Here is a 16,353-nt window from a genome sequence, read left to right on the forward strand (position 1 = left end):
TCAAAGCTTGCATCTAACAAAAAATCCTGCCTATTCCTCCTATGGGCCTCAGTACTGGAGAGGTGCGTATCAGAAGGGTGTTGGAAGCTATGCATAACAACACTGCAGAAAACACATTATCCCGTGAGAAACGTGCAACTTCCCTCCCAGGGCGCTGCTGCAGAACTGTCATGACCTGCACACAACAGCTAACTCCAGCCCCACCTCTGAAGGCTTTTCACATTTGAGTGGCAGTTGCCCATGTGTCAACAGATAAGCCACGCTTTCCACAGCCCTTCCTTAGCATCGTGGGTGTGTAGAAGTGCCTCCTTCTGAACAGGACAAAGCCCTTTACTCCATGACAGTATGGCAGGACTTGAATTTCCCAGATTCCCAGTATCTGGAGATTCTGCACATAAATAGGTACCAAAATTGTAAGCCAGAATATGCAAAACATTAGCATTACTTTCAGTTTTCTTCAGTGCTGGAAACTCTAAGTTACAGTAAGAACTTCCTTAGGTGAGGATCCAGCAGCAGGGAGAGATTGAACATCATTTTATAACTAAAAGTAGATCAGCAGAACAGTTTTTCATCAACCAAAACTCCTCCTTACAGAACTTCTACCAGATTTCCTTTGGCGACGCAGTTATACTCCCTGAAGCATATTCCAACATTTTTGTCATCTGATCAGCCCTGCATAATTTACTTGATAGCAGCTGTGTGCACTTTCTTCATACTTTTCCCCCTAGTGCATTAATACTTTTTTTGAAAGCTTTCCAGAGATTGTGAAAAATGTCTTTTGTTTCTTCCTTTTCTTACACTCCTCCCACACTGTAACACCAGCTTATGCTTTTGCCTAATGAAAACCATCCAAGATGCACCTTTAAAAGACAAGAAGCAATTGTGCAACTTTGTTAAAAATCTACAAAAAAAGGATACTTGCTTCTGCTGTGAGAGACCTGAGCTTAGTTTATGCTCTGCCACAAGCCTCCAATTTAACCTCAGCTGGACTCACCTAGCCTGTTCTTGTCCAATTTGTCTGGAGAGGTATTGGGAGAATAAAATATCTGAAAAAGATATATTGGGTGAAGCCATGTCATATCACAAGCATTTTCCTGCTATAGCTTAGCCCATTTTTGAGAATCAATTTCCAAGCTTTTTACAAAAAGCTACTAGAAGATGGCAATAAAATAGACTTCTCTCAACAAAGCACATTCAGACTTAAAATGGCAGCTGACATTATGTAGATATCTATTTTAGTGATGCTCATACTAGGAAAAATCAGGGAAGAACAGCAGTGGAAATGAGCACATCACCTGTAGAGTTATGTTCGGTAAGAGTCTCTTTCTCATAGAGGTTACACAGCTGGTGACCGAGATAAAGCAGAAAGAATATCGCAAACAGCGTGTGTCTTGCATGGAAGAGTCACCAGATTGTAATATGGGCTATTCCTGTAATTGTTGTACATGATGAGTTCTCCAAATCATGCTACAGTTTATTAACCAGAGAGGAAGGAGAACAATGGAAAAATTGTTAATTTGTGACCCAAACTCCTTACATTTTTTAAACCACTTTCCCCTTGAACAGAGTATCTGAAAGCAATATCCTGGCATGAGTTTAATCAAATTTAAAGTAACACAGGCTAATCTTCTGAGGCCTGTTATGTCTGTGAAAAGTTATTTCTTTCCTTAAGCCCTGCTTCCCTTCTGGAAGTCTGTTAGTCATGAAATAAGCAAGCAGTGGTGTCTGAGGCAGTAAGGTAGTAAGAGTCACTCCCCATCCCACCCCCCCGTCCAACATCTGCTTGCTGCTTCCCCAAAGAATACAACATCAAATGCCACTAATGAAACAGCTTTTTTTCCTCGGAGATAAAGGGTAATGAACAAGAGAATGGTTAATAGTGGTGGTAACCATCATAACGGACAGGCATTACAAGGTTTTGGCAGTCATTTTCAAATGCTGGAACCAGAAGTTGAGCTTTTAATATTATTTGAGGAGTCCAGTTTGAAGCACCATTCTCCCTCTTGTTTTTTAAGAAACATTTTCCTTAGCACATGGATCCGTGCTAATACGCATCTGGATTTCTGGTTATTAACTGAAATTTCTGGAAAGTCCCTAAAATCTCTCTTGTGCTTCCCTTCCTTTTTTTTTTTTGTCTCCTTACCCACAGAGCAGGATCTGGTTTCTTTATTTACGCTCTTTTCTGTCTTAAAACAGTCAGTATCACCAGCAGAACTTGTCTTTAGTTTCTTTGCTTTTCCTTCCAGGAAGGAAGGCTGGCTCCCATTAAGCCTCTCCAGCTCTGGAGCAACCAGCTGTCCTGTTGGGCACTCACTGCACTCACATTAAATCTCTCCATGCTCCAAGGCTCAGTAAGTCACGGTAGCCAACAGCCAAATGCTGCTGGTTTGCAGTTTTCAAATTTAAGAAGCAAGTTTTAGACTGCATCTCAGTACTGTCAAGTTCTCCCCTTTGATTTTAATGTTATTACAGAAGAATGTACCTCAAAACTCAAAAGCAGCTTAATTAAGAGGCATGGAGATGTATCTATGCACAGGAAAGAAGGCATGACTGTGTCTTCTACCATATGTTAACTTAGAGGACTCTTCATGCTCCACATTAACCCAAGTGTAAAAAAAAAAAAAGAGAGTCCAAGTGTAAAAAAACCAGTCAAGGCTGGCATGGGTCTACCACAACCCTGAGGACAATTTAAAACACAAAATCAAACAAACCTTCCACAACTTGGACCCATCGTAGCTCCAGGCTCAGAGCCATTTTTAGTGCAGAGCACTCCTCACTGCTTTCTGTGAGAGATCCCCGCACAGAAGAGAATACAAAACTCAGTCCCTTGGGGGACAGGGGAGGTTGTTTCCAATTCCTTCTCTCAAGCTGCTATCAGTGCAAAAACTTCTGCATGCATAGTTTTCCCTCCTCTGAAGTTTCCTTTATTCTTTCAGCCCCGATTTCTGGGCTTTCTGTCCTGTTATTTTCCCCCTAGGCATGATACTATTTGAGCTTCTCCTTTCCTCTCCCATTCCCTTGCATCCTGCTGAGAAGATTGCAGGAAAAATTATAGCCAATTCATTTGCCTGCCTGCCAATTAGAAGCATACTATGTCAGAGTCAAGCGAGTAAATACCAATAAACAATATGACAGCTATCCAGCCCATTTGACCCTCTGACAGTTTTCAGTGCTTTCTACTGTATTAAAATGAGGTATTAACAGATGTGTTTCACAAGACATAGCACTATAGTACTTTGAATCACAGAGCTGATTTTTATGGCCAGAAAAACAGATTCTTTAACATGCTTCTTTATGCCAGACACTCTTAAATCACAAAGTTTTGAGGGCATTTATTCTAGTATTCCAGTAATAAAATAATCACACTAGTGAGCAGATATCCTTCCTAACTCACTCTATCGTTTAAATATTTGGTTATGAATACTTGGGACAGGAACCAGTTCATATTGTTTGCACAACATCACAAAGTCCCAGGTCTAGATTTGAGTAGCCAGGTCTTCCTGTAAAACACAGTAGTTTAGCAGACACTTTATGTCAACAAATGCCTTAGGCATAAATAGAAGGAACAAGTCTCTCCTCCAAAGAGTTAGCAATTGAAAACCCCAACTCCATATTGTGCATGGTGCCAGGGAAATTTTGCTTGCCCAGAAACACTGTTATATGAAGAAGACTCAACATGGACACAGAGGGCAACTGCACACTTCTCGGTGAGGTGCTGGAGCATGAACAGACTGCAACTTGGAAGAGGCAAGCAATCAATCCCATGGTCTCAAGAAAAGATATCTATCTCATGTCATGGGTATACAAGGCAACAGTTTGACGTAATTCATACTCAAGCAAGTTAAAACTATTCAGCATGCTCATATTTAATATGTAATACAAGTTAGAAACTGTCCACTTGAATGCTGTGATTTTCTTCTGCAAGGCAAATAACCTTATGCTGCATCCATTTCTTTTTAATTGAAAAGACATTTCAACAATTATTTCCAGCTTGCACGCATTTGAATGTCCACCCTTAAAATATGGATAGCTGAATTCCTGGAGAAAGGCCAACCACAGCTCTAAACTCTGCAACCGAGTGTGAAGCGAGAGAGATATCAGCACCCCAAAGCACAAACACTCACACTTGAACTGGGGCTGTATAACAGAAGAGTCTCTTTGCAGCAGTAAAACCAGGCAAGTTTTAATATGTGCTGGCACGAGGAAATAACAAGTGCAAAGCCTAATGTGAACAAGGCGCGGTACTAAAGGATGCTTCTTGTGTTTGCAGCAAGTGACAGACCACTCTCTTCTGCCAAAATTAAACTACAGCAAGTAACCAAGTCAGAGCGCCTCACTGCTCCTTGGCCATAGCTTTTAGATAAAAGAAAACAGTTTCTCCTACCCCCATTCTTCTGGGAAGCACATGCAGCTTCTCCCATTAATATTTCTATTCAAGTAGGATACTAATACTGACTCACAACTAAAATATCAAAGTTTACCTACAGACACCTCGTGCCTGTCCCTCTAAGTCTTTCCTGTAAAGACTCTTGACTCTTTTTTTCCTGAAAAGCTTGTCTCATGCTGTGGGACACAGAAAACCACACAGAATTCCCATGCCAGCTATTCTTCAGCAATTGTGCCAAGAGCTTTCTCCCTTACATACACATTGCTGGAGCCGTACCTTCAAACGTGTCTTGTAGCTGTACACCCCCAGAAAGCAGAGCTCATCATTGCCCAACAGTTAAGTGAAGCATTGCTTTATGCCCCAGCTCAGCCATCCTTTCAAACGAAACCCTAGCATAAGTAGTAATTCCCTTATAAGGCACACAATCAGTATTTCCCCACAATTAATAGAGGAAAAACATGTGGTTAACAGACTTCCCTAATAAAATGGACAGAAAGCTATATTCAGTACTACTAAATAGATTTAACTTATACTTGTGAAAAAAGTTCCAAACCATGATTCTCTCTGGAATAGTGATACATGTTGCAAGACTTCCATTTCATCCCTGTGTACATGTTAAAGAGATTAAAACAAGTCATGCACTAGGTAAACCATGACTGCCTCACTGTGGATTAAAGCAATGTGTGCTTCCAGTAGATTGCTATTGCTACCAAAATATTAGCTTTTTCTTCATCCCTCAGGAAAAAAAAAAAATCAACATTTTGTTCAGGTGAACAAGCTGAGGTATTTCTGAACTTACTATCACAATATTTGTATTGGCTGACAAAGAGCTTGCAATAGGTGAAGCTGAATAATCAGTTGATCTTGGCTGAAGTCACAACCATGCATCTCAAGCATATCTTGAAGCTTGCATTTCTGCTATATGTGGATTTATTCTCAGATTTTTTTTTTCAAAACTCTCAATTGCTTTGCAAAAAGCTGTTTTAACATTGATTGAAGACTGAAAGTAAATGGTTATGTAATGCCCAGTTATGTTTAAAACCTACTTAGCAACTTTATTGCTATACCCGAGTTCACATATCCTTCCTCCGAATTTTCTTATAAGCATCTCTTAGTTGGAAGCACAGGCTGGCTGAGCTCCAGCTTTGAACTTTCTGGAGGATTTGCTTAAACAAGTACTAGTTTGCATCTGATCTGACGGACAGCAGCAAACCAAATTTTATTTTCACAAGAGAATGACATTCTAGCTCTCAGAGCATGACCCTTGCACATCTTGGGACCCGTTACTTACCACATGTAGGTCCTTGAACCTGGTTCAATTAAAAAAAAAAGGTAAACTGGAGTTGCTATGCCACAGACGCTTATTTCCAGATCTTTTACCACAGCCTCTGTAGCATCCCAGACTGCATACAATAAAATCAATGCTTCTGCAAAGCAAGGACATGATCTTATACAAAGGACACTGGTACCTCGTGACATACTGAACACTTTGTGTTTTATGTTGAACCTCAGCATTGTAGCTGGGTGTTATTTAGTTACCTTAGTGACTTCATACATGATTCTAAAAGAATCATTTACAGAGTGATCCGAGTTATGGAGGCTATGGTACTGTTAAACACACATCCTTGGCAATTCATGTGTATGGCTTCTGCATGGAGATGTAATCTGGTTACTGGGTGCAATATTTACCTGGCTAGATCAACAGCTACAGCTACTGGCTGTCAGAGTAGCGTATCTGGTTACTGATAGATTTCCTCCACTGATACACAGGCCATGTTGCTCAAAAAGAGTTATTTCATCAACTTTTATATGTATTAATAAAACTAAGATGTCTTATTTCTTCTGCTATTATCACATATTATTTTCTAGCACTTCCTTCAGACATAGGCCCCACTGCATTAAGCAGCCAGGATTTGTGCTCTTTCATCTGGGGAACTGTGCTTGTGAACCTACATTTTTGTTCAGTTTTGGAATGTAAAAGTTCCCTATGAAAGGGAGAATCCAAACTAAGCAAAACTGCTGCAGAAGCTATCCATGAATTTTTTTTTGTTTTGAGCATTTCTGTTTAAAACTTAGCAGCTGTATCTAAACCAGGAGCCTCGGAATGGGGCTTGGCTGTGCGGCAGTCAGGAGCCGTGGCAGTGCCAGCACAGGAGCACCTTCCCGGGCAGTTATCCCTGGGGACACCCAGGCACAACCCCCCTCCCAGTGCATTACTTGCACTTCATCCACACACCTCCATTTTGACAAAACATCATTCCCACACAAGCAAACAAAAGCTGTTTTATCAGTGAATTCCTACCCAGCCCCATTATTGACTCCAGTTTCCACCCCCTCAGTCTGGTCCTTGTGAACAACTATTTAGCTGGAGTTTAAAAGCATCACTAACTTTCAAGTTAAATTGCTGTATAACTTCCAAAAGCTCATTAAGAGGTCTTGTCTCACCAAGAAGAAAGTAGTATATAAACAATGAAAAAAGCATTATACATCCATCCAAGGGCTTTTCAACCCCATAACAAGGCACTGAAGGGTCTAGGAAAGGTCACAGGCAGAAGCTCCAGAGTGACACAGAAAGCAGGTCAGAGAAGTGCTGGGAATATTCCATTAGTGCCTAAGCTGAAAATGTTTGTCCAGAAGCAATTTCTCTCCCTCAGGGTCTTTCCTAGTGTCTGTTGATTATTATTAATATTACAGAAAGACTCAAAGAGTAGCTTGCATTGTCTTCACATGGGACAAGTCTGAATTTTAATGATTCCAGTGTGAAGCAATGGGATAAATATTCTCAAGAGTTGCAGTTGCCTCTGAAACTCACCAGCTTGCCTGTGATCAGCATTCTCCTCAAGTATAAGACAATTATGGCTTTATTGTGAAAGATTAAGTATCAAGGTGAAATCTTTGTGGAGAATAAAGGAGTAAGTAACCTCACCTTAGAAACACTCATGCAAGAAAAAAAATAAATCCCAGTCTTAGCTCTCTGACCTTTGATTTTCCTTCTATTTACTTCAGCTTCAGTGAATTCCATACCCTTTTGCCAACAGGTAGAACCACACAATCTCTCTACTTATAATCTCCTTGACTTCAGAAATGCATATGTAGGGGTAGAAAGAGGCATTTTGCACAGCACAGGTAACTCGTTCCCTGCACAGCAGAACTAAGACAGCCGAGTTTTAGACAGATTCCCAAGCCCGTGCACCTACACCCTCCCATCACACCAGATGCTCCTATTTATGTGCACACCCTAAGGCACCTGGTTGGCACACACAAGGTCTAACAGAGGGGTGGCTGTTGCAAGTGTGCAGCAGCCACTTGGTGAGGAGACCTACTCCAGGACTTCTCCCCACTGAGAAAGTTCCTCAAGTCTCAGTTGCTTCCTCACCTTTGTGACACCTCTGTCTTCCTGCTCACATGCAACAAACTGAGAAATAGGCTCAAGAGCTTTTAGGATAATACCGATCAACAGGCAGCCGCTAAAGCCCCACCAGTGCTCTTTCCTTTGCAAATGAGAATAAAGTTTTGGGAAAGGTTGTGCTGGATGGCTGGAACCTCAGAGCTTGATGGGGAAGAGGAGGAGGAAGGAATGTGCTTGAGGGCCATTTTTTGTTCTTTGATCTTGCTGCTAAACATACATGTTTCTTGCAGTAAGCCTTTCACTAATTTTGAAAATTCACCTTTTTTTTTTCCTAAAGTTTTATACCCTCTCTGTCATATGAGGAACAATAAATTCATAAGCAGCATTGCCAATAGAAAACCAATTAAAGTTTTTGAAGGCCAGGGTTCTCCGTTCCTGAACAAACACATGCTTTTCTTGCATATGCAAAGCATCTGTGCTGAAACAGCTCCTGGAGGAAGCTCAGGGGAGGAAACTTGAACATTGCGAGTCAAAGCTGCAGAAGGAGAGGCTATTCTTCACGGAAGGTTACAAAGTCTTTTCCTGCCCTTAAAAAAAGAAAACACACAGGACAAGAACAGTACATGCTGACTCACTGTGAATGTAAATAAATCTTACTCCAGAGACATTTTGCCCTGATGTACCTTGCTGTGGCCTGTGCCTTGCTCTTCCCCCAGCCCTGAAGGCAAAGCCTGCCCTGGGAATTATGACAAAAGGATTGCTGAATAAATTGGTTTTGTTTCAAAATCCTAGCCTGGTTTTCCAGGGAAACCATTTCCATGGACAGCTCTCCCCCCTGGAACAGAGGCTAAGGGCTCCCTGTCCAGGGAGCCTGTACAGAGGGGAAGTGTTGAGAGGACAAGGGGCAAAGCAGGGATACAAAAAAACCATAGTAACCATTACACATAGAAGATAGGGGAGGTTGTGAATTAAATAAAAGAAACACATGTCTTTATCAGCTTGTGGAATGGAGTGAGAACAACACCCAGTTACAAAGTTGTCTACAATAGACTTGATTTTGCTTTTCTCCCTGCAGAGGCTGGAAACAGCAGTTCCTTGGGCAGGTTGCCACTGACACAGCCTACTCAACAGGAGATCAGCCAACCCAACCAGGTTGCATCAGAATGAAGCGGTACCCACATCATGTGCCACAGGTGTGCTGAAGTAGCATGGTATATTTGCTCTGGCAAGGAGGTCATGGTAAACTTCAGGCTGTTCCACCTTAGAGGGCAGAGGCACTTCACACAGCCCAGCCCAGGGGCACCGTGGGGTGGGTGTGAGGCTGGGCCAGTGGCACAGTGCTACAGACCGGCCACCCAGCCCAGAGGAGCACTGAGTACCCCTAAGCAGGCGGGTGCCAGTGCACCCTGCTGCTGGCATCCATCCGACCTCCTAGACAGGTGTCAGCAGCTTATCCCCTGATGCCCTTTTCTCCTACCACCAGGTCAATGTGCCAGTGTGCTGTCAAGAACTTGGTCCTAAGCCTGAGCCCACAGCAGGTCTCACACAGCACCGGTCCGCCTTCCAACCTCTTCCTGTTTAAAACACAGTGCTGAGGGTTGAGGATTTGTCCCCAAGAAGCTTTGAGACCTGGCAACAGCCTAATGCCCAGAAAGCTGGAGAAGCACCACGAGCATGACAGCAGAACAAACTACAGTGAAAGCATGAATTAGAAAGCTACATTGGGTACAACGATCATCTGCTTTAGTTTTAAAGGAAGTTTCACAAAAGGAAGGAACGGTATTGATTCAGATTTTGTGTGTGCATTGACCTGACCACTAAATGCTGCTAGGACCATTTAGTTCATATAATATATCTTCTATCCTAGGTCACAACATTATACCCAGGGCAATTTTCTTCAGCAAAAGCAGCCATCTCTTCTCTTAACAATAAATAAAAGCAACTGCAAAGTTAATGTTAGATTACATAATCAGTTTCCAGACTTCCCAAAGGATTTGCCCCTTTGCCAAAATGTTCCTTTGGAAAACCTGAGCCAGTTTCAAGAGAAGCAGCTTTTAAACCAACCACATACTTACCCAACACAAAGCTATGTAAGTTATTATACAAGTATTTTAGCTAGTGTGTCTCATCTTAGTTGATCAGCTATCCATACTTTTTTAAAAAAAGGGGCTTAGCCTCAGAACATATTTTTATACAGCTTTTGCACTGGGGAAATTGTTTGTTTCCCTGTGCGATTTTCCCCTACCAAAACAGAGATTAAAACTGCATAAATATGCAGCGACTAATGAACACATTCATAAGCGTCTTTAATGGTCAAGCCCTGTATGAAGAGAGCGTTTGCTAGCAGCAAACATCAGTTCCCCTGTTCCTGACTCGCTCACAATCATTGCCAGGGCCCACAGGAAGCTCCCAGAGGCAGGTGAGGAGTTAAGGGAACCTCACGACAGCACGGCCATGGTACTTGCAACGACTCGCCTCTGCCCCCAGCTTCGTGTCTCCGTGTTACATCGTTTGGTGAGGTGGTGCATTTGCCTTTTGCAAGAGGATTCCTCTCTTCTGTAAGGCAACAAGAACCAGCCAGAGCAGTGCAAAGAGCGGAGCTGGCTGAGGACCGCTCCCTTCTCATCCACCGCACTGCCCTCCCCATGCCTACAGGCTTTTTAAATTATGATTATTATTTGGTTTTAATTTCCAAAATGCTTCTTTCCAAACTAGAAAAGCCTCTTGTGTAGCAATGAGGAGCCCCAGAGGGAAACCGCTTGCCACTGTCAATGCCAGACCAGAGAGTCCCAGCCCAGAGCGCTTCATGTTCTCCTCTCCCATGGCTTTTTGCAGTCCAGGCAGGCCAAAAGATACAAAAAGAAAGGTTACATTTTAAGTGCACTTGATCTAAAGTAAATAACCTAAAGCAGGAAAGTTCGTGTTTATTAACAGACTTTAAGATCCAGAAAGACAAGACCAAATCTCAACAGTTAACTGGTGCAAGAATTGCCATCCTTTGCTGCCTTTATGAAATCCTACTCAGCAAAATGTTATCATCTGTGCTTTGCTCAGCTCTTCCCTTAAACTCCAATCGAAAGACCTTTAAATGGTCAAGAAAAACAAACGTAGATGCCATTAAAGCAAAAGAAAGGACAAGACTTTCAGCAAGGCAATCCTGGAAGTGCTGCCTCAGAAGCAGAGTGGCTGTACAAGTAACCAAGGGACAGAGTTATTGCAGTTTATCATGTGTAAAGCAGCAAAGGCAGAAAACAGAGCAACCACAACACAGGCAAATCTGAAGTTACTGTTCTTGCAGCTTTCATATATGCACTTTTTAAAATAAGTTTTGTTTCGTTCTCCTCCCTGTTAAAATACCTGAAAACTTACACAGCCCTGTAAGAATCAATAGTATTTCAGTTGCTAAAATGCAACATATTAGCAACAGGAAGAAAAGTAGCAAGTGACAGCCAAAACATGAAAGGCAGCTCTTAAAAGTTTTAGTTCTGCTTTCCCAAGTGCAAATGTAATGATTGGTTTCTTCTGCAGCAGCATTTTTTCACGGGGCCAATTTGAGGTTGATTCACACAACAGAGTTACACCCCAGAGAAGGCAAATGCAGTGTGCTTTAGTAACTAGTACACGTAACGTGCTTGCCTAGGGATTAATTTATATCGGTTGCGAGCGGTGCCGAGCCACACAATGGCACTGCAATGGCATTGTGGTGTTGGTGTTACAGGCTCATGCTCTGGGGAGGGAAGGAGAAGTCCGTCCGCAAGAGGGAGATAGCAGACCAGCAATAGCGAGCCTTTTGCTCTGTTAGAGGTTTACACTGCCAGGCTGGTCTCGCCCCAGGCTCAGAGAGGTGTTCCTCCCTCCCTCCCTCCCTCCCCTACATCGCAACCTAGAAAGGATCCTACGGGGGGGCAGAAGGGGAAGAGCAGAGGGGGCTGGGGGGGAGAAGCACTTTAGAGAGTAATGAAGTACTCCGGGGACTTGCTTGCTTCAAACTTCTGAAACTGGGCAAAAACTGAGCAGGCAGATACAAAATCAGCTCAAAACATCTGGTTATTTGTTAGATGCTTTTTTGAGTATTTGGCCTAGCAAAAGCAATTTTGATTACGTTGAAGGAAGGCAAAAAGGAGGTGTTTGAGCCACAGCTGGTGAAATTAATCTGCAGCAGTAGCCCAAAGAGGCGGTCTGATGCTGCAGCAGGGCTGTTTATCAGTCAAGAGTGTTGGATATTAAGTGAAAGACAGTAAAGAATGAGCATTTATTTTTGAGCATGTCCTCATTGGAGTGGCCCTAATGCTCTGTAACAGAGGTCTGAGCACAGAAACTGTCTCTGCTCCATAGGTGGGACAGGGGACGCTTTTATTAGCATTGCTTGCTGTCTGACAGGAGGTACTTTATCACAAGCAACCTCCTTGATCTTGTTCTAGAAATAATGGTGACATTTTGGTGGTCACTTGACAACCTTGACACCCCCTTGCAGCCAGCAAAACTCGGGCTTCTATGCCTCAGGGAGCACCTGTGCCACATCTGCAGCGCAGGCCTGAGGAGAGCCAATGCCAGGGGCTGCGTCCTGACCAGCAGCTCAGGTGCGACAGCCCAAGGAGGGGTTCAGCTGCAGTGCTCATTCCCAAGGCCTAATCACACAGATGAGCAGAAACCCCACCACAGCCTCCCCACAGGCTGGCAGGCATTAGCAAATGCTGGTTTGAGTTTTCCCTCAGCAGCACAGCATTCCCCAGCAGCAGAAGCAAGCTGGATGCTCCTGCCCAGCTCTGCCACTGCACCCACACTTGTGGGTGCAACAAGTCAGAGACATGCCCCCACCAGTACCTGTGGACCTGTTTGCACATCCCACATGGGATTTGCTCCCCAGCCCTGGGACACAGGATCTTTTCCTTCTCCTAGAGCAGGTTGTCCTCCCAAGGCAGGAGCCTTCAGCTGAGCTTCAGCTCAGCTCATCACACATGTGCTAGCACATGCATGGAGACCCTGTCACAGCAGGATGAGCACACACTGCACCAGGAGAAAAGAAAAAGAAAAAAGATATTTAAAGATCAGCCATGTGACTTTTCACTTGGAAGATGTTTCTTGAGGTCCAGGTAGTGCCAGTACATGGAATACATCATGCTCACCTCCAAAATAGAGAGAGACAGGGCTAGACAGAGTCCAGACAGTGGCACAGGCTACACACGTCAGGAAGGTCTCCATCCCTCACAAAGGTATTCTGCAGCTGCCTGAAGTCCAACTGCAGAGTCACATATGGACATTAACGTAATTGGTCCTCCCAGGCAGGAAGATGGGATTTCAGGCTGGGGAATCCTTTGTTTAGGGCTAGCTAACCTCCAGCTTTGTTATCTCAGGATCAGCTTTTCAGCTCGCAATACCATTTCCACAATAATTGCCTGAATTTTTCCAACTGTAAATGCTTGCTAAGTGCCAGCAGCGGCACCCTGAACCCTACAGAAATTCACCACAAGAAAAAAAGAGCAAAGTGCTTCCACAAACATTTTGGGGTGATGCAGGCTGCAGAAGGAAGTCCTTGCACAAGGTCTGTTCTCCAAATCCCAATTTTGGTCCAGATCCCTTCCCTGTAGCAATGCACCAGAAAGCAGCATGGATGCTGCTGCAGGCAGAGAGAATGGGGTGAGCCTGGCAGCACACACCTGTACGCTTAGGGGGACCATCTCATCGGTAGCAGTGCACCATAACCCATCCCAGAGGGACAGAGCAAAAGCTAAAGCAGAGAAGAAAGTGTTTGTTAGAGTCTTTGAATTTCTCTTAAAAAAAAAAAAAAGAGATAGTTGCGTGCAATTGTTTTCTGCACTAATTTGGGAAATTCAAGGTTCAGGGGAAAATGCACATTTCAGTGATAAATTGTGCTGCTTCAATCCTTATGTTAACTGGGACCACCACAACCACATGAATCAGAGCTGAAATAAAACTGGGGAGGAGTAACAACCATTTGATATCAAGTCTGTCAAAGCAAATTAGACTGTACTGGCAGCCTTTCTGAGCATGGACTTTGTGCGCGTCATCAGCCAAGCTTCACTAGTATGAATTCCTACAGGGAATAAGAGAAAGGCGCACCCCACAACTTGGCTATCTGCTAAAACCAACTTCTGAAGCTCTCAATGAACTGCAGATGAAGTTTGCCTTATTTAATTACCTAACAGGAGAAATTCAACAAAAAAAGAAAGGCATTCCTTAAACTGATGAATTAGCAGGCTGAGGGAATGCTGCATCTATTCACTAGCAAAAAAAAGGCAAGTCAAAATTAAAAGTTTTGTTTACTGTCACTGGTCAGTTTAAAACCCACAAATTTAGTCTTCTGACAGGCAATTTTTCAAGGGCTGTTTAATTGCTACCATTTTTTGGCAGTCAGCGTATTTGCAGAATTCCCTGACATTCCCCAACAACGGCTCTGCAGTTTTCAGAAGTAAGTGCTTTCAAGAGGAGCACCATTCCTCACCTACATAGAAAAATGTGCTTGTAAGAAAAAAATACGTAGAGGAGAGACTGCTGCATGTCCAGCTGCCAAAGTTCATCTCTTTTTCCTCACCCTGGAATGGAAGGTGTCACTAACCTTATATTCAAGTTAGTGTCCAGTTGCTGGGTATTTTTAGTGTGCTAAAAAATAACCCTAGCTTAGGGTAGTCACTCATTAATTTTATGTTAACATCTGCACCATGAAAACACCAGTGACACCGTGTCAATGCTCTTTATGTGCTGTAGAAGAGATCACTATACTCACTACAAATTATCCACTCAGAGATATAAGACCTTTTACTTACAGAAATTTTATCAAAAAGTTACAGAACTCATTTTCTCAAGTTTCCCGACTGAGTGCTCCCCTTCCACCTACATGTCTCACCCTAAGCCTGGATTTCCCCCTTCCTCTGCACAGATCCCCAAGGTCCCAGCCCTGCAAGCATCCTGGCAGCAGCTGCACAGCAGCTGAAGCACCACCAAAAGGTGACAGATTCTCTGGCTGCCAAGGGCATACAAAAAGCATGCATCCAGCCCATGACTATTTTGTGAGGTTTTTTGGTTGGGTTTTTTGAGAGTTTGCATGTGTCCAAACCAAAGGAACAGGAAGAAGCCAGAAGTTTCCACTCGCCCCGATGGTAAGACTGCATTTCATTTTGTAGAGACAAAGTAACTACAGGAAATGCAAAATCCTACTGCTGGGGCGAGTGGAAATTTCTGTCTTTTCCCTCCCACCCACCATAGTCAACGTATATCTAGGCAAAGAAGTGGCAGATGATGGAAACTCATATGAACCATCCATATATTAGTAAGAGAGGGGCAGCCAGAACATATAGCTATCCCAGGTTACAAGTATTACAATAGCATCTCACACAAATCATACGCCTTTGGGCATAAATTCAGGCAAAGAACACAGCAGGGGACACCACTTCTAGTGTATTGAAACAGAAGTTTTCATGTGGGAAGTTCTCAGAATGATTAAAGTTTCACAATTACTATTAGTACTGTTGCATTAAGGTGAAGGATAGCAAAACACATCAAGAATTAAGTTGCACACATTCAGTACAGTGCCCAGAACGCAACTCAACAACCCAAAACTTTTTGCAAAACAGTACCAATGATTGCGCAGGGTAACTAGCAGCAGCCACCTTGAATCTAAAATAATGTGAAATTCATGAAGTCAAGCCAAAGCTAAGACAAGCTACCAGCCATTTTCAGCTTCTCTTAGAGAAACCTCCTCTTCTGGGAGGCATCAGAGTTTTCTGACACCAAGACAAGCTTGTCTTTTTGAAGGTGGGCAGAGCCTCCAGATGCCAATTACCAGCCAGTTCCCCTTCCTCCCCAGTGCTGGCAGGTCAAGCAGCAGCCAGCCTCACCACTGCCTCCCTGTTACCAGGAAAGGCAGAAGAATAAGCATTTTCTCCACACTAGAGGCAAGAGATACCTGCAGCAAGGCTCACAAAGGCTTTACCTTTCCAGACCACAAGCTTCTTGGCAGAAGCAATCATTAATTAAGCACACTAGGGAGCAGCAAGACCACACCACAGCAAGCTGCCCCTCTGGAGACTGAGCCACAGGGCAGCCCCCAAGACCAAGCTGCAGATTCTCCTGGCCACCCCATCACAGAGCCAGAGCATAGCCAAGCAGCAGCTCTACCCCAAGAGGATGTAGTGAAAAATACCTCACCAGCCCACCGTAGCTCATTCCCCCAGCGCCATCAGTCCCACAGCATAACCCCAGCCCAGGAGTTCCTCCACACCTACCTGCAAGCTCCAGGCTAGCTGCTCCTGAGATAAAGGATCAACTCACCATTAACCTGCACATCCCAAATATATGTGCAGTTCCCTCACTTCCCCACTAGCAAATCAGCCTCCCACACAATCAGCTGGCTCCACATGCTCCAAAAGCCCCACCTGTGCCCACCCAAACTAGCGTCACCTGCTTGCTCTCCCTACAGGGACAGGCCAGCCATGAGGTGGGTCAGTGCCGCTTGTGTGCCAGCTCCATGGGCCTAATGCAGCCCAGTTTCTGCAGGGCCATAAGGCCTTTCATGATGGATCACGAGTTGTCCAGCTTGCACACCAGTCCCTGCATAAATAGTAAGGGATCCTAGATGACAAATATGAAGAAACAGGCC

Source organism: Mycteria americana, chromosome 3 (genome assembly GCF_035582795.1).
Source record: "Mycteria americana isolate JAX WOST 10 ecotype Jacksonville Zoo and Gardens chromosome 3, USCA_MyAme_1.0, whole genome shotgun sequence".
NCBI classification, from domain to species: domain Eukaryota; kingdom Metazoa; phylum Chordata; class Aves; order Ciconiiformes; family Ciconiidae; genus Mycteria; species Mycteria americana.